Source organism: Struthio camelus, chromosome 4 (assembly GCF_040807025.1).
Source record: "Struthio camelus isolate bStrCam1 chromosome 4, bStrCam1.hap1, whole genome shotgun sequence".
NCBI lineage: Eukaryota > Metazoa > Chordata > Aves > Struthioniformes > Struthionidae > Struthio > Struthio camelus.
Window position 1 is genome coordinate 40,914,587 of NC_090945.1, and position 13,299 is coordinate 40,927,885.

The window sequence follows — 13,299 nt, forward strand, 5'->3', positions numbered from 1 at the left end:
AACTGCCATATTTTGTTTTGGCATACCCTATGTCATTTTAAGAAGAGTTTTAGTATGCACAGCTGTGCAGCTTGGCTCCAGTGGTAATTACACTAGTATAACTGACAGACTCTCTCCTGAAGGCAAAACCTTGAATTTCCTAGACTTGTTGCATGGGGAATAGTTATGGCTTCAGGATCACACTGACATAGTCACCCCAACAAATCTTGCCTAAATAGTTTTAAACTATCTGCTGGGACATGTTAAATTATCACTTGAACATCACATTGTGATTATTCCAATCAAACTAAAATGAAGTAATTAAGTGAAGAGCATCGGTGTGATGCCCTTCCAATTTTGCAGTTGTACCCTTCTTGGGGTCGTAAAAAGACCTGTGCCTGCATGGATGAGCAGTGACATTCTGCCTAAGAAGGTGATATCTGGATGTTTACAAGTCCCCATGAATCAAGAAGAGAAAAAAATAATTGCTCAATTTTTGTCTAGTAAATAAATGCCTCTGTATAGATCTGTTATATATCCTTCAGCTAATCCAGGCTTTCCAGTGTATTTTACATATTTTGCTAGACGAGCCACTGCTCTACTGTTTTTAGCAGTTCACCATAAATAAATTGTCAATTGTCAGTGTTAATGTTCCTGTATTTTCTCTTCCCTGTGAGCAAGTCATTACAGTATGTCTGATTATTAGGAACAAGGAACAAACATTTCCCCTCTGTGAAGTACAGGAAACAATGTTTGGAGAACAATCAAGTCAATTCTCTGTGGAAAAAATGTAGCAACAGGGGAGAGGCTTGACCTTTTTCCAATTAAAAAAAAATTTTTTTTCTTCTAAAGAAAAGGAAAAACTGACACACATATCCATCCAGACTGACCTCTGTTCTAGAGATGTATTTAATTCTAAAGTATATTATATCAACAAAAGGAAATCAAAACCCTAGAAGTTTTGGACTAAGGACTTTGCTTTCATCTTGTGAAATTCTTGTTTACATTTGCCTGCCATTGTAAATTAAGTTTTCAGCCAAACAAGAAAAAATGCAGGAGATGCTGAGAGAGGCCTTTCTCCAACGCTGCACACCCACGAACAGACAGTGCCACCTGCTCACAGCTGCAGCTTACATGGGGCAGTCAGCCTGGGAAACATCAGCAATGGCAAAGCGACTGCTCTGACCGCCGCCCAGCTGCAGCCTTGTAAACATCAACAGTTCTCTTCTCTGGTTCAAGTTCTTCATTTTGTTCTATATTTTTTCCAATATACATTAAAGGCCAGAAGAAAAAACGAAAAGAGAAAAACCTATTCAGTGAAGCGTGGGCACAGGCACTGATGCTGTTGCTCTGACACAATTTACAATCATACTTGTGTGTATGCTTCCTGTCACCTGTTTCTTGCTTTCGCCCTTTGTAATCCTGATTTTTGTTGTGTCACATAACTCTTTTTCTTGGATTAGCAATTAATTCTTCGGAGAGGGCCAGTATGTAATTTTGTTGCCCCAGCAGTTAAGCAGTCACAATATGGTTCCCAATTTGGCCCAAAGGGAGGAAGTAATTGATGCCAATTTTTAACTGATGAACAATACTTCCCTGTGTGTCAGCTCAGACATGTGGTTTGTGCATCTGGGAGTTAAACACAAGATTTAAATGTTCCCACTCACACTCCACACAGCAAAAAACTGATGGAAAATTTTCTCCTCTCTGTGCTGTACAACAGCTGCACTGATTGCCTCAAAACTGTCATTAAGATCAGTGGGTCAGCTCTCCCTCCTTGGCCCCAAAATAAGTGCCATGAGAACACTGATGTTTCAGAACATCACATTTCAGAAGAAAACGGAAGTTCATCGGTGATACACAGCAACAAAGTTGCCAGAGCTAATAGTTTTAGTATCAGTTTTGCTATTTTTTTTGTATATTTCCCAACTTGTTGACCAACAACAGAGTCCCAGGAAAAGGAAACATATTTAGTTTTTGTTTTCTGTTTGTAAAGTGTATTTCCAGATCTTTTTGCGGGGGGGAAGGTGGGGGGAGCGAAGCTTGAAAACATGAAATAAAACACACTTGTTGGGGCACCAAAAATGCATGGCCAAGGGAAAGAATCTCATGTTTATTTCTTGTTTTTTTGAATTCATCATTTTCAGCTGAACTCATTATTTCCTTGGACAAAGTCCTGATTTTTATATGCCTGTATGCACTGTTGAAACTGCAAATGCTAGTTACAGCCCCTCTGCACATTTGGATCTGACACATTTCCATGACCAAGCTCCCACACTCTGCTTGCTTGACAGGAACAGCATCCACTCTGACCTTACCACGTCCAAAACCACTAAGAAAGGGCAGCAAGAATGATTAAAAGAGTAGAATCACTTTATCTAAGGCGAGAAAGACATGTTGCAAAGGCAAATGTAGTGATCAGCGCACATCAGGCACAAATCCCTACTTGGAACACGTAGAAGAGTGAGCAAACAATTTTCTTTAAGAGACTGCACATTTAAAAATTGCACTGAACCAATAAGCCATGAAACTCATTGTCATTAGATGCTACAGAGCTTAAAACAAATCAAAAAAAAAAGATTAGCCACACACGGCTGAGTTTGAACACTGACATGCACAAGGACATTAAGACGCTGGGTAGCATTTGACCTGCTCAGAATTTTATCTTGTTCATACATGAGGGTCAGACCAGTATCTGCAATACATAAAGATTACCATTTTTCCCACAGAAAATAACGCTACAGTGGTGCTTGCCAAGGCACTCAGCAACCCTCTGATATCAAGCTGAGAGCTCATTGATTGGTATGTGTAGTATAACCTTTCTGGCACATTTCTTTACAATTACTTGCTGCATTGTAGCTGCGTTTCAGATTTTACTCCCTCTAGAACCAGATAATCTGTCAAATGCCTTCAGCAAACAGCATGTTTACTGGATTTCATGATGCATTATAAAGAAATTATTCAAAGGAATGTTCTCAATGGTTTCTTCAGCTCTGGTCAAGACTCTGTCACATGGGCCGTTTTTGATGGAATTTGCAAATCCTCCTACACATGCAACAAAATACCAAGGCATCGCAAGAACAAGTTAACTTTGTAAATCTTGCTACCTTTTCCCTTTGCTTGGAACAATGCTGCTGCTGTCTTATTTGCTCATTCTTCTAGGGATATAATGATGTTTAGTCCTGATATTTTGTTGGACAGCCACACAGATCTTAACATCTACAGTTTGTCTGCAAAATTATAACGTATACAGCAATTAAGCTTACAAGTTACTTCTCAAAATGTTTTATGTCTCAGAAACCTGGCTAAGTGTTAAAGCTCAAGGGCCAAATTCTGTCAGTAGTGATCTCACCTTAAATTTAGAATAAAATACTGAGAATCACATCTTACAGATTTACCTATACATTTATCATGAACTGTGGGAACATTCTAGCAAGCTGTAATTAGTATTCATTAATCATGAAAATTGCTTAATTTCTCTTTTCACATTCCACCCAGGTTTTAATGCATATTATAGAATGGACTCCATTTACGTAGTGGATGTTTTTGGTTTTAACTCACTGCACTTGTCCAATGTGAGTTAAAAAACAAAGCACAAATTGGCAGTTATACTCTCCTTCACAATAAAGAAATTACCAAAAAAGTAACTTTTTTTTCCACTGGCACTGGAGAAGCATTTCTAAGTTACCCTTACAGCAAAAATAGCATAATCATTCTATTTTATACTGGGCAGATTTACCTGCTGGGTGTGCAGCCCCTTCATATCTGCAGAATACTGAATCCACTAATCAAACGCTTTTTTACTAGGCCTCATTAATTCAGTGCATCCTGATAAGCGTCAAATATATTTTACCTCTTTGTACAGTACAAAATTCGGGTTATTTATTGACCTGTTTAGCAGGCATCACCTCAGTGAAAATAATAGCAAAAAATGCTAATGACATAAACTCTGTCACCATTTCTTGTCTGGCAATGGAGCCTGGCACCATGGGCCAGTCAGAGTCTGTTGATTTTGGCACTGCACAGTGCATGATGGAGTATGTCATATAAATGTGCCATAAAGGGACTTGAAAGGGGAGACGGTGTTTGTATTTGGTGTGTTAGGCAGTTGAAGGCTAACAGTAAGATCCAAAAAGAAAGCTGCTATGGTCGTAATTTTTGCCAGCAGTATTCTGAATGGCTGCACACAGGGCAGGATTGCAAGTAGCAAGCCCAGCCCCGAGAAAAGGGTGCTTCAGGAGTCAAGATGCGGTATAAGAGCCTGCACGAGAGCACTAGCTGTGGGTGAGGGGGAGAAGGCTGTGTCCTAAAGATGCTGCACAGAATGGAGAGTGAAGTTGCAGGCCTGAGTGACAAAAAGGCTATTAATGTTGTCCACAGTGACAGAGGAGCTAATTGGGAGGATTTGAGGAAAAAGATAAAAACCTCCATTGAACTTCAGCTGCTGGCAAGAAATCCACGAGATGGGATCAGATAGAGGCCAGTCAAAACAAACTGGAGGCTTGGTGTTTCAAGCCAGTTTAAAAATTGCGAACAAAGAGGAACTGTTTGACACAATGGTGAACTTTCAAAATCTTTTGTATAGTTTGTCTTGAATTTTTCCCAGAAAGACACTATCTTGGTTTGAAAAGTGGCATGCAAAACTGAAAAAGTTTTACATTTATATATTTTTGAAGAACATAGAAGAGAAAGAAATTCACACATATTTCATGTAAACGTCTAATCAAGGATTGACCTATCTCTATTAGGAGTTATATTATGCAGATGTTATGGTTGCCCTTAACCTGCTATTAGAGTCCAGTGGCTATCAATCATTTTCCTTCAGACATCAAGCACATCTAAACTGTTATGTTCGTTACAATTTACTGCTGTGACTGAAGATCCTTCCATAGCAATAGCACATCCTCAACTTAGAAGCCTCTGATTACAGCTGTTTCCAGTATTTTTCGGGTTGTACCTGGCTTTGATCTCAGTCCCACAGCCCAGCCCTCCAGTGCAGAGGCATGGGAGGAAAAACATTTTATACTGACCATCTGGAGAGGAAAAGGAGATCAAGACAAGAAGGCTCAATCAAAAGGCTGGAAAGACAACATTCTTTCATCATGCACCTGCAAGCCCGTAGGCAACCATGACTCCAAAGACTAGCCCCCGCTACTTACCCAATGCATACACCCTTGAGCCTCCATCTGCTCCCCAGCAATGACCCCCAGCATCCCTCCATTTCACTGCCATCACCCAGCAGAAACTCTGAACAATATTCCATGGGAGAAAATCTGATCTTATCTGAGCTGTATTGTATATATGCTATATTGTATACATGCCATGCCTGACCTTGAACTGTTTGGTGACTACAAGGGCTTGCCTGGGGCGGGGGTCACTGAGCTGTGCACCAAACCCAGTTTCCCTGGACTTGCTTTTTTGATCCTGGCTAAGGACTAGGAGGGCTACACACTTGTTCCCGGGGCCACCCTCCGGGACTGCCTTAAGTTCCCAGCTTAACCTCCCTTGTGGAGCAGTGAGCTCCCACTGCTCCCTGACAAAAGACTGGGGATAATCGAATCTTCCAACGTTCCTCATCATCAGTTTTCTCATTCTCAGCAAGGCTATTTTTTCTCTATGGCTGGTATTGAGAACCTGCCCTTCAAAGCTACAAATTCAGCTGAGTTGCAATGAGACACTCTTAATCTTGCCCTTTGTTTTATCTTTTCTGCATGGTTCCATTTTTGAGCTAACTCTGCAACCCAGCCTAAGTAAACACCATCCCATACATCATCCTCATCCTGAAAAATATAATTATTCTTCTTGTCAAACTCCTGTGTGGCTGGGTGGTTACAGAGACTGCGTGAACATCAGTCTGTATGAAGCTTTTGTCTATGGCATTGTTTGCCCCATAATAGAATACTTACTGTCCTACTCTCTCTCCTTTATTTACATGAAACTGTCAAGTAAAGTTGCAGTCTTATGTTAAATGTCTCCTCCACCTTCCAGAAGAGCAAGATACTTCAGAGACGCTTTACTGATCAATTCTGCCAAACTGAGTGCAAGTTTTGAAGGAGATGCTTTATGGGATTCATTTTCCAGTTGCTGACTTGACTCATCATGCTCCATTAAGACAGAGTTGTGCAAGCCTCCATTAAGCAAGCCTCAGAAATGGAAAACTGTGTCTTATGGTAATTTAGACAAAAAAAAGGTTTCATTCCTATAGGATATGTGCTGGCACAGCTCCAAGCAGCTGGGTTTGCACAAAGCAGCCTTTTCTTCTGTAATAGATTCTAGTGAAGTTTTGTCCCTGTTCAGAAAAAATTGCCTCTGTTGTCCTGAAAATAAAAGTTCGTCAGTTGAGCTTTCCCTGACCTGATCTGGAGGAAATACAGAGAAGTTCATTTTTTTAAGGAACCTAATTAAACTACTCAAATTCATCAGAAAAAGTTTGTTGAAAAGTATTGGGTAAAGCAAAGGAAGCCAATATGCTTCAAATTTGCTCTGGTACTTACCATGGCTATCACCCATTCTGATTCCTTGGAAGTATTCTGGAAGCTTTGTATTTGCAACAGTTGCAGAATAGTGCTCAAAGCAGGCACAAGATTTCCTAATATTGTCCAGTTTCATGCAGGAGAACTTCTAAAAGGAACAAATTACACGGTTTTCTGGTATGCCTGGCTAGGTTTGCAGCGTCATCAGCTCGCTTTTGTGAATGGCAGAATGCTAGGCTGCCCTGTGCCCTAAACAGAGATGTTCATTCTGCATTAGAAATTCATTTTATGCCAAAGTTTATCTTTAAAAACAATCCCCCTGTGTTAAGTAGCCAACAGACATTAAGGATGTATTTAATTTTCAGTCAATGCTTTTGTCCTGTTTTTTGTTTTCACTGTGGCCAACTTGAAAGTGCTTATAAAGCTAGCCTAGGAAGCTCAAACAGTAATATCTGTGTGGCTGAAATATAGAAAAAAAAATTAAAGCAAAACAATGCTGCTTAGTATAGTTATCAGTCTGTGGTTTTTTTTAAATCTTTTTAAAGCCTACCTTCAAATTATCATTTTTAATTTGGATTTTACTTTTTTAAGCAGTTGATTTTGAAGTATGTCTATCAAATCTTTCATTTCTAAGGACATCACTAATTTTATCCTGAGAATTGTATGTATTTCAAACCCCCATCAGCTGTCCCTGTATTTGCTGAAAACATGATCAAATCAGGATTAAGGACTTAAAAAGAAGTGGCTAAGGAAACCATCAATCACAGTGCAGAAAGAATTCTATGTATCTGATGTATGGTGCCCTTTATCACAGCAAGTGTCTTGATTTTTGAGCAAAACAATTTACCAAAAGAGGTGACAGCCTTTATGAAATGGCTTGACACACTTGGGAAAAATACACACGTTTTCAGGCACAGAATTCCAATGATTTTTCACTCAAGATTTTGGGTGAACATGCGTTTTTTTTTTAACTACTTTTGTCCCACTTCAGAGCAGAAAGAAAATGCAGTGGAACAATAATTGAGTAAAAGCTGGAGCTGGGACTGAGATAAACTCTACATGTAACTTAAACCTAATTTGAATGTTTCCAAGTTTGGGAAAGTTTCAAGCTAGGGCCTGTTTCCAAAATTCAGATAAATAGTTTGATAAAAGGTGATTTTTAGAGTGCTCTGTTTTTTCAGTCTGCCGAACTTCATGGACATTCTTTTATGTAGTGCAGTGTTTTGGATGTATGAGAAATTTCAGGCATTTGAAGCTCTGAACTATGGCAAAGCCTCAGGAAACAGGCTGATTTAAAAGGAGATACTTTTGTGTAGCGGTAGAGAAACCATCTGACAGACGAAATATGTACAGCTCTGATCTTGGGCCTAGACATTGGTACTGCGAACTCCTGAAACATGCTTTTGTTCGCCATCAGAGCTACCATGAAAAAATCACTACAAGAAAGCAGCTGCCCACAGAGATGTGGCAGAAGAAACCCATAAAAAGTAGGAGATGAAAGGGAAATTTATGTTGATGAGAGCCAGTGGAAGTACACAGGGCTTCATTTACAACATTTCTAGTCCTTTTGGGGCTTTGCTTTGCAGTCTAACACCCTGCTCCAGGCAAAGAGCTGGCCAGCGTCACCAGGTCCAGAATTTGGCTCAGAACTGGAATGTCCTAACTAAAGATTAATGTTCTTTGCTGCAAATTAGTAACTGCTTCACATCTCTCAGAGAATGAATCGAAACCCTTTCATTTTTTACAAATAAATTAAAGCTGTCTAATTGACATGCAACTTCAGGAATTGCAGGTATTTGTCTGCACATCCTTTGATGTTTGTTTTAAAGCTGATTTGAAGCCTATTGTTATCAACTGGCCTATTGTCATCACCCAATTCATTGGCTTTCAAAGCTGTTATCAGGTCCTAACTGAACTTAGCTGTTATTCATAGTCAAACACAGAATTTCAGGACATATTGTACAATAGTAACATTAGGCTTCTGCAAACTTTTCTAATTCAAGTTAAAAAAAAATATATATCAATCTCACAAAGTTAGGAGGAAAAGGGATTCCAGCAGTTTCAGTATGTCAGACTTCTACTAAAATAAACCTAAAATGGTAAGGTTACTAATGCACGTTTTAAGGACATGACCTTTTGATTGTGTTGTTTTCTAACTCAGGTTATTTGATGCGACATCTAAGACTACGTTTTCAATAAAACAGGAACCAAGCAGACTATATGGAATGAGCCCAGAAAATGGTTTTATAAGAAGACAGCATCAGGGTCAATGCTTACGTCTGCCCTTTGCCACAGTTCTCCTTCATTGTTTCATGCAGAAATAACTCACATTTTATGATTAAAAAAAGTTTTGTTCTCAAGATTCACTGCGGTGCTCACATACACATTGTCTGCGTTGATTTTACAACAGATAGGAAGATACCGCCTTTCAAATCGATTTTGTGAAAAGTTAAACGTGAAAAGCTGCTCAACTTCTGTATGTTGTGACAAAACTGAGCTGCACAAAACTGAACTGCCTCCCAACTTTGTTTCTACATCTGTTTCATTCATTTGTATTTATTATAATTATGTCTAGACTTGGTTTGCTGCATTATTTTAAACCTTTTTTCGCTTTTTACTTTTTTGCTTTTTTTTTTTTTGCTTTTCTGTCTTTTTACTTTGACTGCTTACTTGGAGTAAATATTTTACTAATTCTATTTTAACTGAGTAACAATGTGTCTATAGAACACTATAATGTTATATTAGTTTTTGGGGGAATCAATAGGTAACTAACTGTGACAGCTTGGAAATCAGAGATCTAATATACCATACTGGGAAGCATAGACTATCCTGGTTCTCAGGTAAGCATGTGCCATCATTACTACATGCCTGAGGCAACAGTTACCATATGCACTGGGAGTGTTGCCATTAGATTTCCAGGGAGGGTTCTACCAGATTTTAAATTAGGAATGACCTTTAGATAAAATGGCAAGATCTAAACAATTCAGACTTCTTGTTTTGCCTAGAAATATAATATTCTCAGCTGAAATGATCTTAGGATCATGCTTTTCTGACATAAATATTCTGCTATACTTCATCCATACTTCTTCGCACCTCAAATGTGCAGCATTTTGTAACATGCAGCATGTACAGTTCAGCAACATTTTGAACTACTTATGAAACCTGAAAGAATAGAGAGCTTTTCTTAGACAAAAAGTCATGTTATTACACACTGGTATTAATTCAGAGGTGGATCATTTGCCAGAAAGCACTAATGTTCTTTCTCATGAACTATATTAGCAATTTCTAATCCATTGTGTCTTTCTACACAGGATGTTGTGAAACAGTTCGAATGAAAAACAGCTCTGAATTGTATTTGCAGAACGTGTGGAGTAATTCTTGGATTGCTTATTAAATAAAAAATATTTTTAAAGTAACATGAACCGCTGGCAGAAAACTTCATATATGGGCAAGAGTATAATGTGTTCGTTTGGTTGTGCTCTTGCGAGACCCTCAGAAAGCAGTAACAGGATGTCTCTGAGGGTTAGATTTTGTATCTGGAATTAACAGAAAGATGTGTCACACCATGTCCAATCTAGCAATTCACTGTTATCTATGGTACTTCTTAAAAGTTATTACTTTTTTTAGCAAGTGTAGAATATTTTTGGGGTCATTAAAAATGCTAAAGAGCCTTACGCTAACGTTACTTTAAAGAATTCACTATTAAAAAACAGCAGAATAAATGAGAAGTAGAGCCCTGCTAGAAACACATACAGAACTAGGGCGGAGGAGTCAAAGTTTCCATTTTTAGTGAAATCGTGCCCAGGGGTGTACTATTTATACATTGCTAGTATTTAGCGAGGAGCTGAGTAAGCCAAAAGGGAACCTCACCGCAGCCTCACATTACCTAATCTTCCATTAGCTCTCTTCTTTCCAAACTGTATTGCTAGCCCCTTCTTCCCTCATGATTCATGATGTGAGAGATGTGCCACAACATACAGCACACTAACTGGGCAATCTCCTAACTTAGCCAGAAGGAAATACTGAAAACTAGATGTCTATACGCAGGCTGGAGGAAATCACCTGTTTCCATTGGGAATTTCTACCTGTGAACCTAGCCAAACCGGTCTTTTCACAAAGAATCCTAATGGTTAGAGTACACCCTTGGGCTGAAAAGGACCTGAACTGTAATCCTCCTCAGCTAAATAGTGTTTGAACCTATGTCTCTCACATCACCAAGGGAAGAGATCATTACAGTTGTGGGTGCTTAGCTTTTGGAAATGGGTATTTCTGAATTACTTCTGTTGAAACTGTTCCAACCGGAACTCAGAAAATTAACTTTCACTAGAAAACTTTGTAGGTCTGAGCAGATCACTGAAATGCAGAAGAATGAAGTTCTCATTCATCGTCCCTAAGATAATTACATACTCAGTTCCACTGGATTTTAACCACAACTGAATATGTAGACTAAAGATTAGGTTTATAGTAATTTCACTTGAGTTTTTTCTCCACTGGAAAATTTCAAAGTAGCATAATACATGCTTCATTTCAGTCCAGAATGTTTGAATGGATCTTGGGGATATTTCCATACCAACAGAGCAATGGGAAACAAAGCTTGGGAAAACAATACCTAATGGCAAAACGTTCCCTGGAACTGGAGCTTTAGATCTGTGCCTTGTAGAGTACAACCTTTGTTCCTATTAATGACAATAGGGATTTTGTTATTGACTTGAAATATATGCAAAAATGGGACAAAATCTAGCAGGACAGACCATAAACTGTGCTGCAACATAATGATGTTGTGGCTCCAGGACTTGCCGAACATAATTGCATTGCAAGGCTACTACAGTGACCTCCAGGGGTGGAGCATAGGGGAGAGGAGATTAGGACTAGTTATGTGAGAAAGTGGAGCCTCTCTGTATCTGGATCCCCCAGCAAAAGTCATTCAAAGTGCAGGACTTTTCCAGGCTTTTTGTCAGTGGCAGTGAGGGTGGTAGATTATAATAATTTTTTCTTCCCCCCAAGGAAATTCTCTTGGTTTTCTTAAAAACTCATTTAGTCCTTCTAAAAAATAGGATAGCCGTGGTATTGAGCTCACAAGTTGTAACTGCGAGCCTGAATGCATATCAGATCACACTTTCAGATCTACACTTAAGAAGTATGTTTATCTCTGATGATTTGCAGTTTCTACTCACAAGGATGATTTACATAGATTTAGGCAGGACTTCTCCCCCTTGGAAGGTGAAAAAATGATCTATTTTTCTTTGTTAATTACACTATTAACTTTACTGAAAATCAGTGAAAGTGAACGGGCTGAAAATTTGACCCTAAAATATATGTGCGAGGCAAGGTGCCAAGAAGGACTGAAACAGGTGTAAGTTCTGTTTTCTTAGCAGGAAAGGCAGCAATTGTGAAAGCTCAAGGATATCTCCACTGGGTGGTAAAGCTGACAGCAGAAAATCAAAGAAACCTTAGCACTAAGGCAACAATGTAACAAAAAATATGTGTCAGCTCTCCATGGCCATGCAGATTATCACTCAGATAAGAGTGTGATAGAGGTTAAGAATTCTTTCCCAGTACGGTGTTGATACTGCTTAAGCTTTAATCTGTTGTTCTTTGCCTTTTGGATCTTTTGCTTCAGAACACAAACACTAATAAGTTGACAAAAGCCGTGTTTGCACATTATAGCTACTTGCAGACTAGCGTTTCAAGTTCAAGTTTAGACATATGAGCACACAAAGCAAAATGAAGTGGAAAGCTGTGATTTTAATGGGGATTTAATCTCCTTTGTTCTTTGACCTTTTGTGGCTCTCAGAATACATCAACACTTCTGTTGCATGAATTGCCTTATTGGCTTAGTTAATGCTGATACAGCCAAGTAAGCATTCAGGAGCTACTAGAAGTTTAAGTTTTGATGATATTTTGCACTATTTCTAGCAGCAAGTGCTACCCAATGGGGTTTAAATCCTGTGACTCAGCTGAGATCCCAAGGGCAGTGACTCCTGCCTGCCGCTGGACAGAACCAGCCTCATACCCCAATTACAAAGCAACTGCTCAAGCAGCGCCTGAGTCTATGGGTACCTCCAGGTCTGCTATGCATCTTCTCTGTGGAAGGCTAGGCCAGAAAAAGGCAGAATTGTGCTTGAGTAGAACTATAACATCTCATAACATACCTTTTTCGAGCCTGATTATTAAGGAAATAACACACTGTACTTTCAGTGTATATAATAGTTTTGTTTCCCCTTCTCTTTTATGAATCACTACAGAAGAAATCTCTAACAGAAAGAAGCAGCTCATTGAAGTTCTCCATAAAAGCGATCAGTCAAGCTCAAACCAGCAATAATTTGTGCATTAGCTATATGATGACAAGTTCTCTCAGACTAGTTCTCTCTTCAAGAAAACCAAGCTTCCAGTTGCAAGCTATGAGAACTATTCTGGGATTTCTCATCACAATCCACCTCCCACATGTGCTCTCCTCTCAGAAATTTAGCTATGACTTAATGGTACATTCTAAATAAATTAGGGGATTCTCTCCATGTATTTGTGTATCCAAGCCGCAATCGCAATTTGGAATAGTAGGCTATAACAAGAATATCATATAGGAGAAAAATATCTGGCAGGTGAAGATTTTTACTTTCAGACTTTGAAAGGAGAGAGATCATTGGCATCAATGCTTCATATCCTTTGAGATAAACAAGAGAAAAACCACAAATGGGTATTTATTAGCTGTAGCAGTAAAGAAAGGCTTGCAGCTTGTATGAATCGGGAGCAAAATAAAAGCTGTGGGAGTAATGTTGGGGCTTTTCATTTAAGTGGCTCAATTCCAAGGGGCAGAAAGGTTAAACCTATGGAAAGTGTTAAACCTAAA